Genomic DNA, 12,379 nt, shown 5'->3' on the forward strand with positions numbered 1-12,379 from the left:
GGCCACTTCAGAGCCTGCGAGCCTAGGAGGAGCTGGAGCCAAGAGCCCCGGGGGCCCAGGTGAGGCGGGCGACACAGCTCTAGGACAGTAGGCAGTGCAGTGCTTCCTTCCTTCCAGCATGCAAAAATATTCCAGAAACAACCAGAGAGGGACCAGAATGGACGATGACAACTGTTGGCAAGGATGTGGAAAACTGGAGCCCCTGCCTGTGCCAGTGGGAGCGTGAAACTGTGTAGATTGCTTTAGAAAACAGCCTGTCAGTTCTTCACAAGGCTTGCTGTAGAGTTAGCCTACAACCCAGCATTTCACTGCTAGGAATATGCTCAGTGAAAGTATACCACTACACAAAAGCTTGTGTACCAACGCTGTACAGCATTAGTCATGCTCGCCAGACATGAAAACAACAAGGATGCCAAGCAGTCGAAGACCCAAGAGAACAAGCATGGTACATCGGTAGACTTGGATGTTTAGTGCCAAGAACGAGTGAGGTAACTATTCGTGCTGCAGCCTAGATGGTTCCTGAAACCCTTACACTGCTCCAGAGAAGCCAGTCACAAAGACGGCGGATTACAGGATTCAGTGTATCTGAATGGTCCAGAGCTGCATCTGTCAATGGTGTCCGGGGGACCCAGGTGAGGGGGGTGATGGGGACCCGGGAACGGTGGGCAAGGAGTGCAGTGCTTCCTTCTGGAATGAAGAAGCTGACCATTGTGATGACTTCACAGCATTGCAGCTGTATTAAAAGTCACCAGATTGTGCTTGAGATACACACAGTTACAACTGCTTACGAGTCGAGAGGATTTATCTGGGCGCATGAATTCAGAGGATGCAGTGTATGCTCACTTGGCTGGCTGTGAGGGGGATAGCACAGAGGCAGGAACGTGTGGCAGGGACGCTCTTACAGTGTGTTTGTTTTATTTTTCTTTGTTTGTTTGTTTGAGAAAGGGTTTCTCTGTGTAATAGCCCTGGCTGTCCTAGACTTGCTTTGTAGACCAGGCTGGCCTTGATCACTCAGTGTAATACTGAGATCACTCAGATCTCGAGACCCTCCCCCAAAAAAGACCACCAGGACTCAGGGTTAGGATACCGATGCAACAAACATAGAGTCCTGTATCACGGGCTCAGAGCTTCGGATCACAATCCTTCCTAATGCAGCAGGATGGAAGAGTGACCCCGAGCTTCAAGAGCAATGAGCTTATATAGGAAAGCGGGGGTGGTGGGTCCCAGGAATGTTGATCTTTGGGCAGGTTGGGAGGAGGCTGGGTCTGGAGGGGGAGTCTTTGTATCTCAGAAGGACATTGGGAGCTAATTGTATGTAATCGCTCCAGTGGAGTTTCTGGGGACTGCTAGCAGGTGTCATTCCCAGGACGCAGGGAGAAGAGTCACCTAGGGGACAAGTTCTCATACAGACCATCATTAATTGCAGAATATACATTACATATAGAATATGACATTAATTTTGCCCTTACAAACTCACAGAGATCCACCGGCCTCTGCCTCCAAAGTGCTGGGATTAAAGGTATACGCCATCATGTCCAGCCTTATTTTTATTTATTTATTTATTTGTTTAGCTTGTTAGTTAGTTAGGTTTTTTGTGTTTTTTTTTTTTGTTGTTGTTGTTGTTTTTTTTTTTTCCTGTTTTTTGAGATGGTGTTTTTCTGTGTAGTCTTGGCTGTCCTGGTTTGTAGACCAGGCTAACCTTGAACTCACAGCGATCCACCTGCCTCATCCTCCCAAGTGCTGAGATTAAAGGTGTGAGCCACCACGCCCGGCTTTTACATTTTAAGTGGGAGGGACATGCATGTTCACATGCACATGTGCATGAATGCACATGTGAGTGCAAGCACCCATGGAGGCCAGAGGTGGTGGATCTCCCTAGATGTGGAATTACAGGCAGTGGTGAGCTGAACCTTGTGTTGGGAATTGAGCTTGGGTCCTCTGTGAGAGCTACACACACACACATACACACTCTCTCACACACATGCTCACACAGGCGCACACGCACATGCATCACACACGCATACACACGTTCACACACAGGCACGCACACTCTTATGCATGCACGTACGAGCGCACGCGCGCACACACACACACACGTAGAGGAACTTCTACATGATGGAGGAATCGAGTGAAGCAGAACCTCTATGCCCACTTGGCTTTTTTCCTTTCCTCTTTCAGCTGTCTTGGCTCACTCAAGCTGACAATGAAAACTACTGTAAGAGGGACACTGAGATAAGCACCATCTTAGGAGAGTGGGATTCCTCACACACTTAACTTTATCCAAGGTCTTCCTGGTAGATTCTATCAACCCACCTTACAGAGCATCCGCCAGTCTTTCCATCGCTCTTTGACTTAGGCTTAGACTCTGTGGAATGAGGTCTCTATCCCTCCCAAGTTATAGTCACAGGTGTTTCCTTTAATAATACCTGGTAATAACTTGGTATGTCTGTCTTGGCATCTGCTTCATAGTAGACCCATGCTCACCTATAATGCTATAACACACACAGAGGTATACACACACGTGTATACACACACACATACATTATGTGGCCAAAATAAGAATGCTATAAAGATTCCTTGGAGATCTATGCATAGAAGGAAGTGGTTGAACGAGAGGTTAGGGATAGATGACTGGAGCGGCTGCCCCAATAGTCTCCATATTCTCACAGCTGAATGTGGAAAGAACCCAGTCTCCCTGCTACTCAACCCGTTATCCCTAATTTCTTTCTACGAGACATAGGATGATGTCATTCCCTTCCCCCCCACCCCACCCCTCTGATTACTAAAATTATTTTCTTTTCTTCAGTACTTATTGCTCTACAGTGGTTCTTTTTCTGTCAATTTTCTATTATACACTTTTTTTGTTTGTTTTTTCTTTTGTTTTGTTTGTTTGTTGAGACAGGGTCTTACTATTGTAGCCCTGGCTGTCCTGGAACTCACAATGCAGACCAGGCTGGTCTCAAACTCACAGAAATCCTCCTGCCTCTGTGCTCCCAAGTTCGAGGATTAAAAAGCATGCACCACCACAGCTGCCCCTCATTGTTTCTATTTTTATATTTAAATTATGAAAGAAACTATGTGTAAAAACTTGTAGATCCTAAATGTTGAATCTTTATGGGCTTTAGGCATTGCAAACACTTGCTAATTTGCCACAAACACTTCCTAATTTGCCACCTAGCAATTTTTTTTTTCTGTGTGTACCCTTGGCCATCCTGGACTCACTTTGTAGACCAGGCTGGCCTCGAACTCACAGCGATTCGCCTGCCTCTGCCTCCCAAGTGCTGGGATTAAAGGCGTGTGCCACCATGCCCGGCTCCCACCTAGTAATTTTTATCTGTGGTGTCTTGAGTTAAACTAAAGTTCTTAATTTTATTATAATCTGGAACTGGACAGTGATTGTGCACTGTGTCTTGGTCAAAACTTAGAACTATGGTTAGGTTCACCCTGATTTTATTTAAGACTCACTATGTCTGATTTACTATATTATCTAGTTAAGCAGCTTTTGTATTTTTGAGTTTACAAACTCACTCCCGCATATGAGCATGCACATGTGGCTGCCTGTGCATCTGTGTCTATGTGGAGACCAGAGGCCAACACTCATTTTTTCAAAGTCCTATAAATATAAGCATGAGCTACTATGCTGGACCAAGATAAGACATTTTTGATATTTATAAGGAGTAGCTAAAGCCCTGAGTGAATGCATATTATTGCCATTAGCATGATCCTGTCATGTACCCCAGTGACTCAGACCCATAGGGATGGCCACGCCTTCCCCAGGCAGGCTCACCAGAATACCCAAGTCTTGTCCTGGCTGGAGTAATGATTGACCTTTAGCCAAGACCGGTGTGCGCAGGAACTCTCACTCACAGCAGCTTCTTCTTCCTAGATGACAGAGGCCTCCTTTAACTCTCTGACTTTCCAGGCTGCTATTAGTGTGTCTCCATCCTAGCTCATGACACATCTGGTCCCAGTATTCCTCTGTGTATGTGTGTGTGTGTGTGTGTGTATGTATGTGTGTGTGTCTGGTGTTCCTTCATTGCCTGTTGGACCATCCCCTAAGCACTCCGAGTTGGAGTAGATGTTCTATTGGGATTTGCCTTTGCACATTGGATTTGCATTGGCTCCCCGCAACATGGAAATTATTGTAACCATTTCTGGTTATTCACGCATGGGAGGTCCCTTGAATGCAGCAAATGTCTGCCCTCTCCTCCCCATGCTCCTTAAGGCCACAGCATCTCCCATGAAGGTAAACAGAAAACCGAGCGCACAAGGAGCTCTTCAAATGTCCCCGTTTAATTTTGCCGTTCATACTGTCCACATACATTGTGGTTTCACTGATGTGGTGCAGCATCTCCACAGCCCCAGTACTTAGGGGCTGACAAGAGGATTGCAATGAGGGCAGCCTTGGCTACCATATAAGTTCAATGCCGATCTGAGCTACACCGTAGACCTTGTCCGGGGAAAAAAAAAAATTAAATAAATTGTACAATTTGACCTGATGTTTGTGTTTTACATTCAAATAGCCCAAGGACTACATCTTCTTTAGGAAGAACCCGGCAAGTTCCTGTGATTTTAACTTCTCATATTAGAGGTAGGGGTAATCTGAGAGATGCCAGCCATCTGAAGCAACAGAGATAGGTAGCTGGTTGGTACCCAGTGTGCATTTTTATTCACCTTTCTGTAAGGCACAGGCCTTTTCCTTGAGAAAGACCAGGTCACTGAACTTAACATCTTTGTGTTATCTAATCCAAATCTATAATTCATTGGCAGAAATTTCCAGCTTGGAATCTTTTCAAGTATACGAAGAATTTACACCGTGATTTTTTTTTCCTATGCCTCTTTACAGGTGCTCTTAGTCATATTTAACTTGTTAAATAATTGCTTATCATATTTTCCCAAAGTACACAACTTAATTTTCTTAGGAATAATCCTTCACACTCAGATCTACTCAGCTTCTATACTCTGTAACTAAATGGTACCATCACAATAAATACAGTGAGGCATCATTTACTTGAGGTCTAGGGATGTGTGTGTGTGTGTGTGTGTGTGTGTGTGTGTGTGTGTGTACACCTAACCATCTGTGTGTGTCCTATGGAGCATAGTTAGTTCTTGGCTGCAAATGGTCTGCACGTCCTTGGAAATGGTGCCTGTGGGATTGAAGAACACAGGATCCTTGGCCATCTGATGAATTGCTTAGGGGAGGGCCTGCTTCAGTGTGTCTGTTCTCTCCACTTTGACTGATTTTCCCAGTACGTGGCCTGGTGCTTAGTGAATGATTGGTAATTGTTGCTTATTGATTAATCCTAAGCCAGTGGTTCTCAGCTTTGGGTCACCTGTGCCAGGGAATATCTGACAACATCTGAAGACATTTTGGGTTGTCACAGTTAGAGAGGTTGAAATAGTTTCTAGTGGGTCCTAGATACCAGATGTCCTAAATACTCTCCAGTGCCCAATAAGTCCCTCATGTGAAATGCCATCAGTGCCCTGGTGGAGGCCCAACACTAGATCACATGACAGGGGAGACAGGAAGCCAACAGCAGCCCTGCAGCATCTCAAGGAGTCTGTCCTGACACCTGCATGCAGACTGGCTAAATGGGCAGGAGGCAGGAGATGAGGAGGGAGTGTATGTATTCCAAGTCAGGTGTGAGACTTCACAGGCCATGCCAACAGACCCCTTCCCAGAAGAGAAATCCACGCCTCCCTGAGCCTGGAGCCGACTCGACAGCCACACCGGTGGTTTGCTCTTGGCCTTGAGTGTGCAGCCCTTGCTGTTATATTCATCCTTTCAGCTTTTGTTTCTCTTGGTGCTTGATCTTGGGATAGACATCCTGAACTCTGCACCCTCCCTGTAATTCAGCTGCGGCTCATTGCTCTGATGGGCCTGGCCCCTCCACCTAACCATCAGTGTTCAGCTCCTGCCCTCGTGCCTGGCAAGGAGATCTTCCTGACTCACAAAAGACTACACAAAAGGAGGAGAGGGGTGTTCGCGTGGGGTAGAACCGGACAGAAGTCGTTTACCCAGCACTCCCTTCCCCTCTCTCATCTGCTGATCACTAATATCTTGCGCAAACCCCACACTTATCTTTCTGTACCCTCTATTTTCTCATCCATTAAATGAAACAATGATGCTTTTTAACCTATTTCACAGAGCAGTTTGTAATAAAAGATAAAGAAATAGGTGATTTTTTTCTCTTTTTTTTTTTTTTTTTTAAAGAAAGGTTTACAAAGAGCCCAAGATATATGTCCTTGGTACCAATGCCAAAGGAGCCGTGTTCTCACAGCCATATCTGTGACATCCGTATAAATGGCTTTGTTGTTTGATCTTCACAGCCTTGCCAGGCAAGCAAGAGGGCAGAGAAATGTTCCTTTTCACAGATGGGAAAGGCAAGGCCTTATGCAGATACCTAGTGTATCCCAGGGAGACCAGACCAAAACAGGCCCCCCCCCCCCGCCCACCCCATTTCTACCACCATTCTGTGCTACCATGCATATACTCCGAGGACACATCAAGATGATTTATATAAAATAACATAATCACATGTGGGAGAGGTTAGCATACAAGAAAGCTGTGCAAGTTGTACCCTAAGGATATATTTATAAGAATGTTCCAGAATGTAAAATAAAGTAAGAGGGAAACTAGAGAACATTTTGTCTTCTCCTCGATTTCAGACATTTTATACTTGTAGAGCATTTTGCATGGGGCCCTGAAATTTTCCTGTTCACTAAAATGTTGGCTCTTCTCTTTGTGGCCATAACTTTTAATTCATGCATGACTGTTGCCTGTGTCACTCTGTGGGACGCAGCCAGGCCCAGCAACACTTGCAGATGGGAGGAAGGGGAGGAAGCAAGGAGACTTGGAAATATCCCTGTCCCCAGGGGCAAAACACAAGGGAGGGAGGGAGGAAGACCACGACAGCTGCAGCTGCAGTTAATTCTGGTGGTTTGCACTTTGGCGCAGGGCAATTGTGACTGCAGAGATCTGGGTGTGTGTGTGTGTGGAGGGGGGGAGTCCCTGTAGGATCATGAAGCACAGGCACAGTGCATTTCAGGTTTGTCACTTGTAAAGTCCAGGGCACCAAGTCACAAGGCTGTGAGCATTGGAGATGCTTGTGACTCTGTCTACTCCTTATAAAGAGAAGGAGGCTCCTGTCCGAGAAGACATGGAGAGACTGGTCGTGCTGTTGGGAACAGACACAAAGATAGAAGCCCAGCTGGGAAACATGTGGTGTATGAAAGAAGAGAGCCATGTGAAAGGTAGGTGCTGATGAAGGTCTCTTTGAGGGTCGGCTGTGGGTGAGCACCAGGTTCAAGGCCAGGCAGAAAAGGACTCAGTTGTGAGTAAACTGCGAGGCTGTGGGGACCTTGGTTGTTCCTGGTGCACAGCTTAAGCCCAGCAGCTGGCCCACTGTGGTCTCCAAGTTCTCTAGAGCCTGGCTGCCCCTGGAGTAGCCTCCCAGGTGGACCACAGAGCTGTGATGAGAGAGAAAGGGAGTTTTGGGAACTTCGGTGATTAAGATCTTAACTATTGCCTTTAATCCCAGCACTCAGGAGGCAGAGGCAGGTGGATTGCTGTGAGTTCAAGGCCAGCCTGGTCTACAAAGTGAGTCTAGGACAGCCAAGGCTACACAGAGAAACCACGTCTTAAAAACAAACAAACAAACAGCCAACAAAGACTTTCACTATCTGCAGTGTTCTCTGAAGCTGCTCTTGGGTTAACTTTTGTTTCTTAGTGCTCTTGGATGTCTCTCCAACCCACACAGTTCTTTCCCTGAGCACCCAAGTCTGTGGCTGAGGTTGTTGGCAATTTTACTGACATGGTGGATTCAGTATTCAATATCTTTTAAATAAATGCACTTAGGTTTATCATAATCCTAGAAATTAGAACTTGAAGGACATTTTAAAAATCAATCAATTACTTAGATTTAATGGTATAAACTAGCCCCAGAGTGGTGACGTGTCTGTCTTCAATATCACAAGTTTAAAAATGGCTGGACTGCTGGGCGTGGCGGTGCACGCCTTTAATCCCAGCACTAGGGAGGCAGAGGCAGGCGGATTGCTGTGAGTTCAAGGCCAGCCTAGTCTACAGAGTTCTAGGATAGCCAATGCTACACAGAAAAAGAGTCTCGAAAAACATGACTATGAAAACCACAAAAGAGCTCAAAACCTTTAGTGCAAAAGTAAAAATTCATCAGCAAATGTCATTGCTTTTTGGGAAGAACAGAGCAATCATTCTTGCAAACTGGTTGTGCACTTTGGTCAAAAATAAAAGAAGATGCATCGTAGGATTTCTCTGGGAAGAGCAAAGGACAGAGGGCACCAATCTGTGACTGCAAGCTGCAACTTTCCTGTTCTAGAAAGCTCCACTGTCACCCAAACTCTGGCTTGCATCACGTGGTACTTCACCTCGACTGTCAATCGGACAGACTCCAGAATCACCCAGGAGCCGAACCTCTGCAGGTGTCTATGAGGAAATGTCCAAATTAAGTTACCTGAAGTGGGGAGACCCACCCTAGCAGTGGGCAGCACTGTTACAGACGGGAGGAAAGAAGCAGAATACCAGCGGCCATCTCTCTCTGCTTCTTGACACCTGATGCAAATGTGACCAGCCCCAAGGGACAGAACCTTCCAACTGTGAGCCAAAATAAGCCGTTCCTTAAGTTGCTCTTGTCAGACAGTCTGCTGCAACAGGGAGAAAGTGGCTAGTCCATCTTGAAGCTCACACAGCAGGAGAAGAGATGAATGGTCCATCAGGGAGGGACACGGCCTCTCCTCAGAAGCCAATGCTGCGTGCCGGCTTGTTGTCCAGTGCTTTAAAGAAGACCTCAAGTGGGCATGGGGGTGCATGCCTTTAATCCCAGTACTCACTCGGGAGGCAGAGGCGGGCGAATCTCTGTGAGTTCGAGGCCAGCCTGGTCTACAAAGTGAGTCCAGGACAGCCAAAGCTACAGAGAGAAACCCTGTCTCGAAAAGCCAACCAACCCACCAACCAAAACCAAACAAACAAAAAGAAGGCTCCGAGAGACATGGATGCTGACCAGGACCCATGGTGAGATTCCAGTGTGAGGCAGGTGGACCTATAGAACAGCTGCTTATGAAGCAACAATAAAGGGACAGGCGTGTGGCTACCAACTGCAGGAGAGGGCTGCAGTTCTCAACATCCAGGGGAATCCAGCCTTGAAGTAGCTACATCCTATTCCTGACGTAAAGCCACCAATAAAGGCCACAGCTTCTGTTTGCAGGTTAAAGTCGTTCCAACACTTCACAATAAAGCTCTAAGATGAATCTACTTGGCTTTTGGCTGCTAGAGACTAGGCTGCTATTACAAGCCAACAAATGGTATATCTTTCCTTGCCAAGCAGTCACTGAAACACTCCCTACAGAAGATATAGGTGAGGCCTAATCATCTTCCCACACTGTCTGTGGTATTTGAGCAACCAGAAGGGTGTGGCTTTATCATTCAAATTTCTTTTTCTTTTTTTCTTTTTTTGGCCATTCTTGATAAAGAGGGCAGCTTATGAAATTGGGCCCCTGTGAAGCGCTTCAACTAACAGTCTTTGGACTCTATCCACAGAATAGCTTAAACCAAAATCAAGTGTTGCCAACCAGAATATTTTGGAAATATTTGTGTGTGATCCCGATTCTTAAAAATGTTTATGGAGGCATGCTCTTAGGCGCTCTCTTTCTAAAAATATCTCCTGCGTACGCCAGCAACTGTGCGTACGACCTGTTATCTGTTCCCTCAACCCTTCAGACTGGTCCGCATCTTAGAAGCCAGCTGTTGAGGGCACGGGTAGAAAGATCGTTCACTCATCATCCGACACAGAGCTTTGGAAGGCGCCACACACTCATTCTTGGGTTGGGTCTAGTTAATCGGTTCAACACAAACTATACTGCAGGTGGAAGTGGAGGGTACGCTGTGTGCGCCCCGCGGGATTGCAAAAGCTCAGCGGGACCAGAGAACAGTCATCGGCACTGCGGGGTGGGGGTGGGGGGCTCTTGTGAAAATTAAAATGTGGATGCTATCGTGTTTGCCCTGTGATGACTGACGGAAGAACTCTACCAGTCAGCTATGATGTTGAGACCTCCGACTTGCAAGATGCATCTAACTCTCCTGTCTTCTGGTTGACACCATAAAAGCCGGAGGAAGGTGTCTGCTAAGCAAATAAATAGTCACACAGAGCTGGGTTAGGAGGTGGCGGAGCCTCTTTTCCACAATGGTTTCCCTAGGATGTTGACTGCAAGAGTCAGCTTAATCTCTGTCACAGTGTTCAACCACATCCTGCTCGGCAGACCTCAGACACAGGAAAGTGTGAATGAATGAATGAATGAATGAATGAATGAATGAGAGTGAGCCTGCCCACCCTAAGAACTGTCTAAGAACTTTTGCTATAATAAACGTTCCCAGGAAATACCTTAAGGTAAGTGTGCTGGCTAATTTAAGGTCAATTTGACACATTCTAGAGTCATCTGAAAGTGGGAACTCCAAATGAGAAAATGCCTCCATAAGATTGGGCTGTGGTGGAATTGGGGTGGGGGGGTCACTTAGGTACACTAACATATCATCTGCAAATAGGGATAGTTTGACTTCCTCCTTTCCCATTTGGATCCCCTTGATCTCCTTGTGTTGTCTTATTGCTCTGGCTAGAACTTCAAGAACTATGTTGAAGAGATATGGAAAAAGTGGGCAGACTTGCCTGCTCCCCGATTTTAGAGGAATTTCCTTGAGTTTCTCTCCATTTAATTTGATGTTGGCTAGTGGCTTGTTGTATGTAGCCTTTATTATGTTGAGGTATGTGCCTTGTCTCCCTGATCTCTCCAACACTTTAAACATGAATGGGTGTTGGATTTTGTCAAATGCTTTTTCTGTGTCTAAGGAGATGATCATGTGGCTTTTTTTTCTTTCAGTTTGTTTATATGGTGGATTATAAAACTATTGCACCAGCCAAGGACAATACAAGTAGTAAACATCGAACCCCTACTCTGATCTACCCAATGGACAGGACATTCTCCACAGTTGTGTGGAGAGCAGGGACTGACTCTGACATGAACTCTGGTGCCCCACTTCCCCTTGGTGGGGAGGCCTGGTGGCACTCACAGAAAAAATAAACAGGCTATCAAGATGAGACTTGATAGCCTATGACCATGTAGTAAGGTAGGAGGTCCCCCTCGGTCATAGACCTAGGGGAGGGGAATAGGGTAAAAGCGGGAGGGAGGGAGGAATGGGAGGATACAAGTGATTGAGATGTAATCTGAATAAATGAATAATAATAATAAAAAGATTGGGATGTGGAAGCGGGCTGTGGTGGCACACGCCTTTAATCCCAGCACTTGGGAGGCAGAGGCAGGTGGATCTCTGGGAGTTCAAGACCAGCCTAGTCTACAAAGTGGGTCCAGGACAGCCAAGGGTACACAGAGAAACCTTGTCTCAGAAAACAAAAACAAAAACAAAAAATGGGCTGTGGGTCAGCCTGTAGAGCATTTCTTTTTTCTTTTTTATGTGCATTGATGTTTTATCTGAATGCATGTCTGTATGAAGGTGTCAGATCTTGGAGTTACAGAGAGTTGGGAGCTGGTATGTGGGTGCTGGGAATTGAACTCGGGTCCTCTAGAAGAACAGGCTGTGCTTTTAACCACTGAGTCATCTCTCCAGCTTTGCATTTCTTAAATAGTGGGCGGTGCCATTCCCCTGGGCTAGCAGTTCAGTCCTCGGTCCTTTTAGAAAACAGGCTAAATACACCATAGGGAGCAAGCCAGTGAGCAGCACCCCTCCATGGTCTGCACATCAGCTCCTGCCTCCAGGTTCTCTTCTTGTGTGACTTCCTGTCCTGACTAAGGATGTGGACGCAGAGCCAAATAAAGCCTTCCCTCCCCAACTTGCTTTTGGTCATGGTGTTTCATCAAAGCAATAGTGACGCTAACTATGACAGTGAGTGGTTGTAATTCTAGGCCATGAGCCCCAAAGTTTAGGTTTCAATTTCCCACAATAAAGTGATAAAATAAGAGGAACCTACAACTGTTGTTTCTGACACAGTGTCAAACGTCCCTATAACTGTTTCTGTTTCTACTCATTTGTCAGTGCTGAGCTTAGCTTTGTTCTTTGCATCGTTAATGCACACTCAAAACTGATTTAAATGCTGATAATACGTTATTACTGAGTCCTTGGCTATGAGTGGCATGTCACCACCACCGCCCCCACAACTCAAGAAACACCACACAAGAAGGGTGGAAAGTAAAAGGCAGAGGATAAGCAGGAGTGCTATGCTGTCTTCTGGACATGATGAGGCTGCACCCATGGACTCACAACGGCTGCGCTTGCCTGCTAAACCTTGCACAAACAGAGCCATTTAACATTTCATGTTGAATAGGGGAGGGACTCAAG

The sequence above is a fragment of the Acomys russatus genome, chromosome 30 (assembly GCF_903995435.1).
Source record: "Acomys russatus chromosome 30, mAcoRus1.1, whole genome shotgun sequence".
Lineage (NCBI taxonomy): Eukaryota > Metazoa > Chordata > Mammalia > Rodentia > Muridae > Acomys > Acomys russatus.